At 41.7% G+C, this 14,942-nt stretch overlaps 1 pseudogene; it reads left to right on the top strand.

Moving 5' to 3' along the window:
- The first annotated feature begins 12,660 nt into the window (after nt 1-12,660).
- LOC132437428 (large ribosomal subunit protein eL33-like) lies at nt 12,661-14,232 on the top strand (annotated as a pseudogene).
- Nucleotides 14,233-14,942: the final 710 nt, after the last annotated feature.

The raw sequence follows: 14,942 nt of genomic DNA, 5'->3' as shown, positions 1-14,942 counted from the left end.
CCAGACCAATAAAGTCAGAATCTCTAGGAGTGGACCCAGGCTCAGTACTCTTTTTTTCCTCCCTAAGTGATTCCAATGTCCACTCAAGTCAGGGAATAAAATATTTTTCAAGCTTGCCTGGTGATAAGGAGCCCCAGAGACCCACCATAACTACAGAATCAACCCTCCAGAGAAGGAACTGGGAATCTGTATTTTCAACAAGCACCTCTAGCTGCCTCTTCTCTGCAGACCATTATGAGAAATACTGTGTTGAATCATAGTCTGAGAATTAGAAGAGATATCATCTAACATCTTCACACTTTGGACTTCCCTGGCGGTCCAGTAGTTAAGACTCCATGCTTCCACTGCAGGGGTTCCATCCCTGGTCAAGAAACTGGGATCCCGCATGCCGCGTGACATGGCCAAAAAAATAAAAAATAAAATCTTCACCTTGATTCATCTCTAAACCACATGAAACTTTATGAATCATATGAATGGAAGGCAAAAGTGTGTTAACCAACTATGTGAACAATAAATAACACAACTGTTAGCTATTTCTCTTTGTGCAAGAATCATCACCATTCCCTTTCTAGTTCAGGAAATCTTGACCGATGGATAAGATTTTCAATGTTTTGAAACTTTTCTTGATCAAACAATTTGGAATGCCAAGAAATGCACCAAAAGAAGAATTCTTTCATTTAAGAAAGAAATATTTTATTCCCTGACTCGGATGGACATTGGAATCACTTGGGGAGGAAAAAGAAATAGTACTGAGCCTGGGTCCATGCCTAGAGATTTTGACTTTATTGGTCTGGGCTGTGGCCTAGGTATCTGGATTTTTAAAAGCTTCTGGTTGATTCTAATGTGCAGACAGGGGTGAGAATCACTGACTTCATTTGAATATTGTGAAATAAAATCATAAACTCAAGTTTTGGTGTGGACCATGGGAATGGGACAGTCGTAACTAAAACTTTTTCCCCTACAAAAGATATATATTGTACAGCTCTATAAAGCCTAAGTTATTACTTTTAGCTCTCGTGGGAAAGTGAAGCAGATCAGGTTTAATGTAAATAACATCCTGACAAGTTACTACGGCAAACCTGAAGGGAAAATGTTAACTGCTGATATTAAAGTTGCAAAACTCAGCTCAATGCTAATTGTGCATTGCAACAGATAATTCCACTCCTCACTGTTTTGAAAGCATCAAACTCTGCCAGAATCACTGGTCTGTCAGTTCCCACTGAACATTCTAACATTGACTTGAAAAGTTACATCTTGCAGAATCTTCCCACTTCCCCTGGGGCCACATCCACTTGCCTGGCCTAGGTAATTCCCTGTAAAACTTTCCTCCTTCCTCCTTGCTGCACTGTTGGAGTCCCGCCTTTGTCTCAGCTTTACTTGAGCCATAAGTACTGTCACTATTGAATAGAGACTATGTTTAATTCTGAGCTTGTTAAGACAAAAGATAATGGAGATTGATTTTAACTAATATATAGGTTCAGAGTATTTGCATTTCCTTCATAATGGTTTTATAAAACTTACCCTCCAAACTTTGCCAGATAAGGCATTTGAGAATAATGGTGCTGGATCTGGTCTGAATTTTATCTTTGGAAACTATTGTCAACTTGTTCTATGTAATAATGCTTGCTTTAATATGCATTCACTATGCCCATTTCTTGGCATTTCCCTTTATTTTTTTTCCCTTTATTTTTGATAATGTGCCTTAATAGAGAGAATCAGTGTAGCCTAACTTTTTGGAAATAATAGCACATTATTTCTTCATCTGTTCTGATTTGGGAAAAAGTTCTTAAGATTAATAAGAGGGTATATCGTAAATGCTTGGATTGGCACGCCCTGTGCAGGAGCTGGTAGAGTAACAGAGGTGACCCCAACTCCTGTGCTGAGTCAGCACACGGTACCTTGAATAAAAACAGAGCCATGGGTGTTCCCAAGTGTGCACCCTCCCCAACACTGGGCTTCTTTAGGTTTTTATATTTTTTTGTATTTTGTGTGCTTTGTTGAATCAGTCGTGTTACATTGTGTGTTGGAATGGAGGGGGCGAGAAGGCATCTTTAAAGCTACAAAAATAAGGGCTTCCCTGGTGGCGCGGTGGTTGAGAGTCCGCGTGCCGGTGCAGGGGACACGGGTTCGTGCCCCGGTCCGGGAAGATCCCACATGCCGCGGAGCGGCTGGGCCCGTGAGCCATGGCCGCTGAGCCTGCGCGTCCGAAGCCTGTGCTCCGCAACGGGAGAGGCCACAGCAGTGAGAGGCCCGCGTACCGCAAAAAAAAAAAAAAAAAACTACAAAAATAATGCTGCTGATGGCCTTTGTGCACTGTCAACCCAGTCTCAATGCTCGTTTCTTCCAGCTCTCACAGTCTTAAACCCTAGAGTAGCTTGATTTGTTTATGTGAGTGTTTGGCACATAGTAGGATGCAAGATAATGCAGCCATTGTTCAGAGGACGCCAGTTGTTAGTCTGCTTGGTCTGCTGTAACATAGTAGTACCACAGATTGGGTGGTTTAAACAACAGCAATTTATTGTCTCATAGTTCTGGAGGCCAGAAGTCCAGAAACAAGATGTTGGCAGGGTTGGTTCCTTCGGAGGGCTGTGAAGGAAGGCTCTGTTCCAGGCCTCTCTCCTTGGCTTGTAGATTGCTGTCTTCTTGTTCCCATGGCATTCTCCCTAAGCATGTCTCTGCGTCCAGGTTTCCCCATTTTATAAGGACACCAGTCACATTGAATTCATGCCCACCCCAATGATTTGATTAAGTTACCTCTGTAAAGACCCTATCTCCAAAGAAGGTCATATTCTGAGGTACCGGGGTTAGGCCTCGCCTTATGAATTTGGGAGGTGGCACACACAGTTCAACCCACAATGCCAGTGTTACACATGGTTTTTTAAATATTCATATATTATCAAATTATAGCTGAGAATGTAAATAAGTTTGTGGAAAGAAAATGTTTATTATGATGATGTTATGTAACAGGACTTTACTGGTATATCTGAGCTCTTTTCTGCAGGTGAGTGAGGATCTCCCACAGTTGCAAAAAAGATTGTATCACAGGTTAACTGCAGATCTGCCTGATCTCCAGTTGTTATCAGATGTACACTGAGTTTATAGTCTTGGCTTCAGTGCTTCTGAGAGTCAAACTCTAAAATAAAAGCTACATCCTATGGGGTAGAATTTCTTTTTTGATTATTGGGTGACTAAGAGGATGGAGAGACCAATGCCTTCCTTGTAGGGATGAGGAAATGGACACCTAGAAAACAGAAGTCAGGTGGCCAAGGCCTCAAAGCTAAGTAGTAGCAGTAGTAGCCCTGGAACTAGACTCATAATTCCATGCTTTTTTCACCGCATCACACTCTCCATCCTCCATACCAGGTATCCCCCGCCTTAACCCTACCTATCAAAATTACCCACTGCTCACTGGCAACGTCTGACTTTCCTTACCTCATTTAATTAAAAAAAAAATTAACTAGTCCTAATAAATTTGCTAAGTGAGTACATTACTGATGCCCATAAACAGGATGACAATTCTGGGGTATGCCTTAGCTAACTGTTTCCCCAGAAGCCCATAAAGCCAAAAAAATAAAAAAATAAAAAATCTAGGTGTCTGATTTGGATAAGGTAGTAGCTTTCTTTACCCTTCAGATCCAACTTTTCAGCTAAAACCTGCCTTGTGGCCATACTTATAAATAGATGCTTCAAGGTGGAAAAAAATTTTGTCTGAGATGTCCACCTAGTGGCATTTAGTGATTATTCTTGAAAACAAAAGAAAGAAAAGTCCTTCACCCTCTGTTCTCTACCAAGTCTTGATGAATGCATCATAACTGATACGTGAGGTTTGGGTTTTAGAGACCACCTAATTCAGCCACTTGACCAATGGAACTGTGGCCTGGGCAGTGGCTTGTCCACAGCCACTGAGTTAAAGAAACCTGGGGGCAGGTCCCTTTATGTCCCATCCAGAATTCTTAACACCCTCGTGTAATGCTGCTTCATGGTTATTCAGCACATGTGTAAGCTAGTGGAAGTTTAATCTCTTGTCTCCCCATGAAGGTAAGAGAAACTGTAGCTATAGTGTTCATCGGTGGGTGACTTAATGCTTTGCCACATAGCTTCATTATGTCACACTCATTAATTTTAAAGAACAGACTGTGTTTTCTAAATATGTAATGTACTGTGACTATTTTCTGACTCTTCACTAGTGTTACTTATACCTAAACTTATCTGTGGGTGCTTTATGGGGAAAGTTTGGTTTAAAAGTCTTAAAATTTTTCCTTCAGACTTTTGGCAAGTTAATAGTTTTTTTTAAACCTCTTTTCAGGTTTATTAAATGGGGTTACACTATACTAAGCACCCGCTATGGGGTTTTTTTGAGTCTTAAATCCTGGCGAATGAGCCACCCCTACAGCGTGGTCTCCAAACAGAGGGTGCTCTGAGTTGTAGGCAGTTCATGCCACGGGAACACGAATTCTAGAACATTAAACTTATCATGTTAAATTGATTTCTGGATGTTTCTCTGTGGAAGTCTTGGAATAATCCTCCCCTTCCTTCCTTTGAGCCAAGAAAACTCTGAACCAGAACAATTCAATTTCAATTTGTGGAAAAGCTCTACTCCGTGGACTAAACATAGTGCTAGGACAGATTGGTGGGGGACGGGGGGCAGGAACATTCTGATCACTTCGGCATGTTACTAAAATATCTGAATTCGCCCTGAGATGTATTTACAAGCTCTGTTTCTGAGGAGTATTTGCAAGCCTTGTTCTCAAGCCTGGGAACCTCAGGAGCAAAACCTGCTTTTGAGCCATAGTTCTTGTGTTATATGTTAAGCATTTGGAAGGAACCCCAAGGAGGCCTCAGGAAGCAGTTACTGCCTCTTGACTTATCATCCTGAAGGCGATTTGTTTTAAAGTTGATAATCCCTAGAGCTACAAGAGTGTCCCACATCTGCCCTGAATTGAAAACAGATTGCCATTAAGAGCCTTACATCAGCGCTGCGAATTCATTCGATCTGAGTCAGAAAGGAAGTTGGAGAACATTCGAACGTATGGCCTGATAGCAACACGGCAGCTCCCTTCATGGAGGACCTAGACGGCAGGGTATGTAGGCTGTGTGTTTTCAAACTTTAAGACTGCTTTTCTGTAAGGAAATGTCCTTCTGACCTTTGGGCAGGAATATTCGGGAGGGGACTGTTACAGCTAACAGGTATAAAGTAACCGTCAGTCTGTGGGCTTTTCAGTGCCACCAATGAATCGATCAGAATTCCAAGAGGCTAAGAAGCCTCCACTGTCCAGAAATTTCTCTGCCAGGTTTTGCGTTTTTGTGACTTATCGTTTATATAAGATATATTCAAAAATTATGTAGATATTTATATAAAATTCTCCCCCCCAGACTCTAAAACGATTCTGGAAGCCAAGAAAAGTTTTTACTGTTAAAAAGCGAGAGCTTTTCCACCCTCAGCTTATCTATGAAATTATTTTAAAATATTTCCACATATGCCAAGAATGAAGGATGGAACTCTGAACTTCATATTCCAAGCCTCAGGGGACCGGGACCATCTGATTAACTATTTAGCATTTAATATCCTACTGAAGTCTTCTTAGCCAGCTGAACAACTTTTTTCCTTCTTTTTCTGTTGAAAAATTTCTGTTACAGAATGTGAGGTTCTTTTTCTTCTAAATTAAAAAGGAGATTAGATTTGTTCATCAAAAATGATTAAAGGAAAAAGAAGGCAACAGTGGTTATGAACAAGGGTCTGAGTACCCCATAGCTTGAGGCGTGGACGCTGAGTTCCCCTCCGCCACTCCACCCCCATAATCCCCCGCCCCAGCCAGGCTCCGGAGGCCCTGCTGGCTCCTTCTCCGGGTCTGGACTGGGCTTTGGTGAGTGGAGGCCTCTCGGGTTACTTCCAGAAGCCTATTCTGCTCACCCTTTTCTCTGAGAAGCTGAGGACAGTGCCTGGTACAGCTGATACCCAATAAATACTTGTTGAATGAAAATAGCATTGTGGAAGGGAACCCTGGAAGCAGTATCAGTCTGAACATACGAAGCTAGTGAAACTCTCTTTGGGTCAATTTCCACTCACCTTCTTGGCAAGATTGACACCAGAACTAAAGCATAGAAGGTGACAAGTAATTGAGAGAAACGGGCTAGAGTGGCAGTCAGAGCAACTACGTATAAAATGTGTGATTCCGCGGTTGTGGTATTAATAAAGTAAAGAAATGAAATACGAGTCTTGAGAGGTAACAGTTGCCCTGCGAGAGTGTTCAGGAGTCCGAGGAAAGCTGGTACAGGAGAAAGTGAACAAACACAGCTGGCCGGCTTCCCCTTCAACTCAGTGCAGATGTGCTCATCAAAACTGTTCCGATAGCACAAAGCCTGTCCCTGTTACATGTGCTTCCCCCAGTTTCAGAAAAAATACATTAAGAGCAGCCCAGTTGGCAGGTAAGATTTTCAGTCCAAATGCCAATGTACTGTTCCCTCTTGACTGGTTGCCCACAGTTCTTGAAAGGGGGAAGGTTTTTCAGATGCCAAAAATTGAGTGCAGACTGTGTCATGGGACTATGCTCTCTTAATCCCAGTGAGACAGAGGCTCCCTTTTAGAAAAGGAAGCACATTTGGGTTTTTGTGCCGGAGGATGCAAAAAGATGTATTGATGAACTCAGACAGAAGGGGGAATTCTCAGGCTTAGAAACATTGCTTCTGTCCTAGCTAAGAAGGCTGGCAAATGAGCCTTGAAATCTATAGAAACAGTTCCAGTTCAGACCAGCTTCCTCTCTGGCAGATGAGTATACAGATAGAGATATTTATAGAGAGCTATAGCTATATTTATATGTATCTTAATTTCACTAACTTACTTAATCTCAACCCCAGAAGTTCGGGAAGAAAATAAAAGTAGTGTTGCAGAGACTTCAGGGTGAAACCCATGTCAGAAATTTAACTTCTAGGGAGTTCCCTGGTGGTTCAGTGATGAGGACTCCATGCTTTCGCTACCGAGGGCTCGGCTTTAATCCCTGGTCGGGGACCTAAGATCTAAGATCCAAAAAGCCTCACAGCACAGCCAAAAAAAAGAAAAGAAATTTAACCTCTATTACCTCAAGTAAAATTCACCTCCAGAAAGCTCCCTTGCCCCTTTTAGAGTAACAAGCAAGTCTTCATTCGGGGCCATATCCTCTTTCCCTGCCCTGTGTTTGAACGTCAGGCCTGTCTCTAAGGCTGTGCCACTACATGCCAAGTCACAGCCTCATGGCTCTCCAGAGTTTTGTAAACCGTTGTTTGGAATTCAGAACACATTATCCCCCAGAAACAAGGTTAGGCTCCCAGCTCAACTCCTGAATGCACATTTATCCCAAAATATAGAGAATTTGTTGCAACTTTCTGGAAATGGACAGAAAGAACTTCTCTCATTTTGTTTAATGGCATTGAAGAATCAATTTTACAATGAACTGTAATAATGCTTTTGAGAGCATTTTTAGTATCCTTGAGAATTAATTATTGGCCTTGCATACCATTCCTTTCTTTATCCAAACCCTAACCACCTATCCTAGGTGCTTAGTCTCCTGTTACTCCTTTGAATGGTACTCTAGGTAGGAGTCCTAGCAAATTATTTGCATGTACTTTTCCATTTGTGGTTGCTTTTGCCTGGAATATCCTCTTCCTCTTCTGGTTCCTGGCAAACTCTTGATCAGCTCAAACACTAACACAGTTAAAACTCTTCTGTGATGCCCCAGTCAAACTCTCACTTCTCTCCTCCCTTGGACATAAACCCTTCTGAGAAAACTTTGCACAGGTTCAAGTGGTTCCTTCCCTGACCTTGTAAAGTACCAGAGATCCTAGTTTTAAAAGTTGCCCCTAGGAAAAGTTAGAAATTCCCCTCCCCACCTCTCCTGCATTTCTCTAAAACCTTATAAGTACCACTATGTATTAACATTCACCACATTATATTGTAAATTTTTATTTACACGTGGTCCCCTTCCCTAGACTGAGAACCCCTTAAAGATAGGGATTTCTTCAGGACTTATTACAACGCTGGAATATATTAATAGTAAATAATTAATAAAAGGATAGATGGATGAATGGATGGATGGATGCAGTGAGCACTGTGTAAAAAGTTCATTTATTTAGAGGAGGATGAAGAGCTATATAGAAACTTCTGTGGAATTCTGAATGGAACTTTTAGTTTCAAGGGCATGATATTGATGAAATTTGACCATTATTATTTTACTTCTACGGTTATGTAAGGGAGGCATTATGAATAGTGGGAAGAGAATGGAGCTTGGAATAAGAATGTGTGGGTTCTAACTCTAGTTCTCTACTTTCCAGTTATGTGGTCTTGGGTAAGTTATTTACCTCTAGTTTTGCTTTTCTTCATCTGTAAGCTGGGGGTAATACCTAACTTCAGGGAGTTACCATGAGCATCAAATGATAATCCGTCTAAAAGCTCTAGTCTAGTGCTTAACCCATATGAGGTAGAAGGTAAGTGGTCATAAAATATGGATCTAAATCTGAGACGGCAGACGTAGAACTTTGAAACCAGGAGGACTCTGGGCCCCTTCCCTCCAGCCTTGGACACTCTCCTTTTGCAGCTTCCCCCCTTCATTTCGATGCAGCCAGTCAATAGCCTGATTCTAGCTTTTACCAGCCACTTCCCAGGTCGCTTGGGTGATTAAAACTAAAATAAACTTGAAAGTGTGAGAGAAAAGAAGAAGAGGGTTCAGGGGATTTGTGAGTTAAGTATTGGGAAAAAAATTTCCCAAAGCAGAGTTAAGTAGGCTCTGATGGAGGAAGAAGGAAAATTGTATGTACGTGCAAAGAAACAAGCAAGGGGCTGAGGAGAAAGCTGTTTGGTAGAGGTGGCTGCAAAGTGAAAGGAAGAGATGAGCACTTGCATTGCTGGGAAATTGCATTCTGGGATTCTAAAAGGGGCAATTGTGGGTGTCTTTGTTTTTATTTTTTTATACAGCAGGTTCTTATTAGTTATCCACTTTATACATATTAGTGTATATATATCAATCCCAATAAAAGGAGCAACTGTTCATTTACCATACCTACGAATGCACTCCTGTGCATCGGTAACTAAAAAGCACCTTGTGTAATTTCAAATAGTTCACGTAAATAAAAATGATAGAAATACGTTCCTAACTAACATTTAATGTACCACTTACCAGGTGCCAGGCGCTGTTCTTAGCTCTTGACCCATATTAGCTCATTTTATCCTCACAACAACCCTGTGAGGTGGGTACCTACAATCCTTATTTTACTGTTAAGGAAATACAACACACTGGGATGTATGGGAGCCACTGCTCGAGCCCAGGCAGTCTGGTCCCAGAGCCTGCACACTTCATGCAAGAATGTACCTGCAGGGGCTTCCCTGGTGGCGCAGTGGTTAAGAATCCGCCTGCCAATGCAGGGGACACGGGTTCAAACCCTGGTCCAGGAAGATCCCACGTGCTGCAGAGCAACTAAGCCCATGCACCACAACTACTGAGCCTGCGCTCTAGAGCCCGTGTGCCACAACTGCTGAGCCTTCGTGCCACAACTACTGAAGCCCGCGTGCCTACAGCCCGTGCTCCACAACAAGAGAAGCCACCACAACGTGAAGCCCGCGCACTGCAACACAGAGTAGACCCCACTCGCCGCAACTAGAGAAAGCCCGCATGCAGCAACAGAGACTCAACAACAAAGACCCAAAGCAGCCAAAAATAAATAAATAAATTTTTTTAAAAAAGAATGTACCTGCAGCTGATGTGGCTTCTCGCACAATCAGGTGGCCGATTCAGCCGTCACGGTCAGCAATGTCGTGAAGTCCACTTTGGTGATGACCATCCCTATGGGTATGCTTTTCAAAATATAATTTTAATGCCTGAAAAGTTAGCATGGTAGAATTTTATAGCATGGAAGGACATTTAGTTCATCATGCCCAGACCAGTAAGTCAGCCTCAGGGACACTCATCAGAATCTCTGGGGACCCACAGGGGTTGAGGGTCAGATGAGCTTAGCCACCCACCTAGCACTGCAGTGTCAGAAGGACATCATCTTTATTCCAGATGATGTCCAGGGAATTCTAAAAAAAATTCTTTCTGAAATTAGGTTGACACCTCAGTAGTTTTCCAAATATGAAAATAGATACAGTTGTGCTGTCTTTTTTTTTTTTAAAGAATCATCTATTTTTGACCTATTAAAAAAGTAACAAAGTATACAGTTTGTGAGCATTGAGTTTGACAGGTCCATGTTCTAAAGTCATTCCATTACTCATACGCCTAACGCTGAGCTCTTACGTCTCCCTCAAATTGCTCTGAGCAATTTGATTCCATTTTCTCCTATCAAAAATAGGGACAAAAAAAAAATAGGGACACATTCAACTAGTTAACAAATTTCACAAATTCTGATCCAAGGATGTGTTAGGCAGGCAGAAAGAATGTAATTCTCCCTTTTGCTACCTGTTTGGATTATTATAAGCATTTCTACAATTAATAAAGTAACTGCAAATGCTACAAAGTTATCTACCTCTCTAGCTGTTTTAGTCGTTCCTATTTTAAGCCTTTCACATGCCCCACTGATGTTTAAGGGCATAGTTTTTGGATGAATAGGGAGGTAAGCTTGCTGGAGAAGTTACCAGAAGTTTTACCTGCCTCCAATGCATCCACTCAGTGACCCACCTGAGTTCTTTCCTTTGACTCAAGAGATCAGGAAACATAGCATTTGGCAAAAATAGGGAGCCAGGAGGAGCCCCACCTCCTCCTTGGACAGCAGTGGTGGGAGAGGAAGGAGGAAAAGAGGAATGGGGTAGTAAGTGGGTTGCCTAGGTGTCTGTCTTCATTTTTTACTCATTACAGCCTGGCAGGAGAATATCTTATGTAACATCAGTCCCCTATGGAGCACTTTTACAACCATTCAGGTGTCCTGGAAATAAACATCATTAAATTAAATGAAGTTTTAATTTAATTTAAATTCTGAATAAAAGGCTTTTTACATAAACTGACTTAAAAGAGCTTAACTATTCAAAAATAGGTCAAAAGGCACTTTCAAGTGTCCAAAACAATCCCATCTTTTTTAAAAAACCATGCAAGTTCAAGCAATACCTAACAGAAATACAAAATTAAGTTAGATGTGCCCTTCAAGGAACTAATTTTCTTTTTTTTTTCTGGTACGCGGGCCTCTCACAGTTGTGGCCTCTCCCGTTGCGGAGCACAGGCTCCGGACGCGCAGGCTCAGCGGCCATGGCTCACGGGCCCAGCCGCTCCGCGGCGTGTGGGATCTTCCCGGACCGGGGCAGAACCCGTGTCCCCTGCATCGGCAGGCGGACTCTCAACCACTGCGCCACCAGGGAAGACCCGGAACTAATTTTTTTAAATCATCAAACTGCTCCAAAATGCCAAGAAAACACAGGACACTAAAATGAAGTCCAGATTCTCAAAAAGAGTTTGAATTTTAAGCGAACTCTTCATTGGCAATGGATATTTAAGAGTCTGGTTTTAGAACGACTAGCTACCTAGCAGGATTATTGTGAAGCTAGGATGAGATTGAATGAATTTCGGTCTCCCAGTCCAGCACATAGTGAACAGTCACTAGTATTTTGTTGAATGAATGCTGAATAATTCTGTTTTTTTAATTTATTTTATTCAAGTATAGTTGATTTAGAATGTTGTGTTAATTTCTGCTATATAGCAAGCAGTTCAGTTATACACATATTTACATTCTTTTTCATATTCTTTTCCATAATGGTTTATCACAGGATATTGAATATAGTTCCCTGTGCTACTCAGTAGGACCTTGTTGTTTATCCATTCTATATATAATAGTTTGCATCTGCTAATCCCAACCTCCCAGTCCATCCCTCCCCCACCCACCCCCTCTTGGCAACCACAAGTCTGTTCTCTATGTCTGTGAATCTGTTTCTGTTTTGTAGGTAAGTTCATTTGTGTCATACTTTAGATTTCGTATATAAGTGATATCATATGGTATTTGTCTTTCTCTTTTTGACTTACTTCACTCAGTATGATAATCTCCAGGTCCATCCATGTTGCTGCCAATGGCATTCTTTCATTCTTTTTTAATGGCTGAGTAGTATTCCGTTCTATATATGTACCACATCTTCTTTATCCATTCATCTGTCGATGGGCACTTAGGTTGCTTCCATGTCTTGGCTATTGTGAATAGTGCTGCTATGAACATAGGGGTGCATGTATCTTTTGAATTATATTTTTGTCTGGATATATGCCCAGGAGTGGGATTGATGGATCATATGGTAATTCTATTTTTAGTTTTTTGAGGAACCTCCATACTGTTTTCCATAGTGGCTGCACCAGTTTACATTCCCACCAACAGTGTAGAAGGGTTCCCTTTCCTCTGCACCTTCTCCAATGATGAATAATTCTGAACTCGTGAAGCCAAGCCAACTCAGCTATCCTCTCAGGTCCTAGCTGACACCTTAGCACGGGTTATTCCTCAGATTACATAAAAACAGCACTTCCTAGAAAGGGCAGAGCCCTAGGAAACAGAAATCCCAAGTTTCTGAAACTTGTTTTCTAACCTTTTGTGAAAGGGTAATGTAAGAGTTATGACTGCGTTGCTCTGAGAATTAAAGGATACCATGTTCATCCATTCATTCATTGGTTTGTTTAAAAAATATTGATGGTGTGTTTTCAAGGCATCAAGTATTATTCTTGTGCTTGGGAGATGGATGTAGACAAGGCAGGTGAGGGCTCTACCTGCATGGAAATTATATTCTATCAAAGAGCTCCTGGTGTGTTACTCCTGCTGTCACAGCTGTCACCAAGCACTGAACAACCCCTGGGGATGGGTAGCAAAGTGCCCTGGAAAGAGCAGTCAGCTTGGAAGTTAGACTGATGCCTCCTTGAATCCAGGCTCCACATCTTGTCAGCTGAGTTTCCTGGGAAAAGTTTCTGAGCCACAGTCCTTGTCTGTAAAATGGGTATAATAATGCCTACCTTGCAGGGATTCTGTGAAGATGAAATGAGACATATTGAGTGTAAAGTACACACAGTAGGTCCTCAGTAAATGGTAACCTTGTATTACCTTAATGAAGAAATAGATCAAAAGAGTGTCACAGAAGAAGGATATCTTGGGATAAGAAAATTTGATGGGCAGTTGTTTCCTCTGAGCACATTCTACAAAAGAGATACATTTTCAACCATTTTTGAGATAGACTGTTGATATGGAGCGTGTTGAAAGTGTGATAATAAGACATGGGAGAAGCATGATGTCTCGTTATACATACTACATTGCATTAACATACGTTCTTTGTCGCCACTCCCTCCTCAAATCGCAGTAAAATTGAAATAAGGAGGGAAATAAAATAAAACCACAAGAACAGCAATGATGGGGGGGTGGATAACAGAAATGAGAAATGCCAACAAAAGTTGGGAAGATTGAACACAGATTGAGGGAAACAGTAGCAACTGATGTGGAATATAACGGAGGCAACTGAAAATTAATTACATGGGGTGTGGGGTGTGGAGAACACCCACAGGAACAAGCGTATTGGAACCGAGAACCCTAAGAAGGTTCTGGGAAAGGAAGCTCCACAGTGCAGGGCTTCCAATCTGATTTCTGGTGCCTCAGTCTTAAGTATAAACAAAGAATCATCAGGTAACAGGAGAAAGCTGTGGATGTGAACGACAGCTAAACAGATGGGTGGGGAAAATGAACTCAAAGGTAGCAGAGACAATCTGAGGGACAGAATTGCATTGAAAATACACACTGAGGCTCTCTCAGCCATCTTGGAGCCTGTGGAGGCCTGCTGGGAACAGGACTTCTAAAACGACATATATCTGGAAGGCTATGGTCCAAGGCCTTTTTTGCTGGCTAGAAGCGGGGTCCCTGGAACCAGAGGGAGCACACAGCTTTTCTGAAAATTGAAGGTGTATATGCTCAAGATGAAACTAAATTCTGTCTAGCCAAGAGATGTGCTTTTGTGTACAAAGCAAAGAACATAGTAACTTCTTTTTCGGCCGTGCCCCATGGGTTGCAAGATCTTAGTTCCCAGACCAGTGACTGAACCTGGGCCCTCAGCAGTGAAAGACAGAGTCCTAACCACTGGACCACCAAGGAATTCCCAGAACACAGTAACTCCTGGTGGGAAAACCCAACAAAACCAGAGTAGTCTGGGGAAAGATAACTCAAGCTCATGGAACCAGCGGCACCGTTGGTGCCAAATTCCAAAGCAACCTTCCTCCTAAGGCCATTGGACACAGAATCCGTGTGATGCTGTACCCTTCGAAGATTTAAACTTACTGAAAAGTGAATAAATAAAAGTATGGATTTGTTCTCTTGTATTTTTGTTTATGTGTATACATACATGCATATACACACTGAGTATGCTCAGTGAGGCAAGAGGAAGAAAAACTAATACAATTAAAAAAAAAGAATATTCTGAAAACAGAAAGAATTTTTAAGAGGCTTCGAAGATAAAGTTTAGGAAATCTGCCAGAACTAGATAGGAAATGGGACAGAGTCTAAGGAAATTAGATGATCAGTCCAATAGGTCAAATATCCAAATAATAAGTTCTGGAAAGAGAGAGTTGAAAAAACAAAATGGAAGAAATCAATGAAATAATAAACAAAAATTTCCCAGAAGTGAAAGAAGTTTCCTGATTAGAAAGACCCGCCTAACACCCAACATAGAGAATAAAGCACATCATTGTGAAATCTCAGAACACTAGGGATAAAGAGAAGACCCTAAAGGCTGCCAGAAAGCAAAAAGAAGGTCACATAAACCATCTGGAATCTGAATGGCATTGACTGCTCAACAGTAACCCTAAAAGCCAAGAACAGTCATTTCCAAATTCTGAGGTACAAATGACTTCTAACCTAGAAATGATCAAGTATGGGGTGGACTTATAGCATATAAGGGGTCAAAATAGTTACATCGGGACTTCCCTGGTGCTGCAGTGGATAAGATCTTGTGCTCTCAATGCAGAGTACCCGAGTTCAATCCC

The sequence above is a fragment of the Delphinus delphis genome, chromosome 14 (genome assembly GCF_949987515.2).
Source record: "Delphinus delphis chromosome 14, mDelDel1.2, whole genome shotgun sequence".
Taxonomy (NCBI): domain Eukaryota; kingdom Metazoa; phylum Chordata; class Mammalia; order Artiodactyla; family Delphinidae; genus Delphinus; species Delphinus delphis.
Note: the sequence above shows the minus strand (reverse complement) of the source record. Positions and strands in the feature narration are given on the sequence as shown.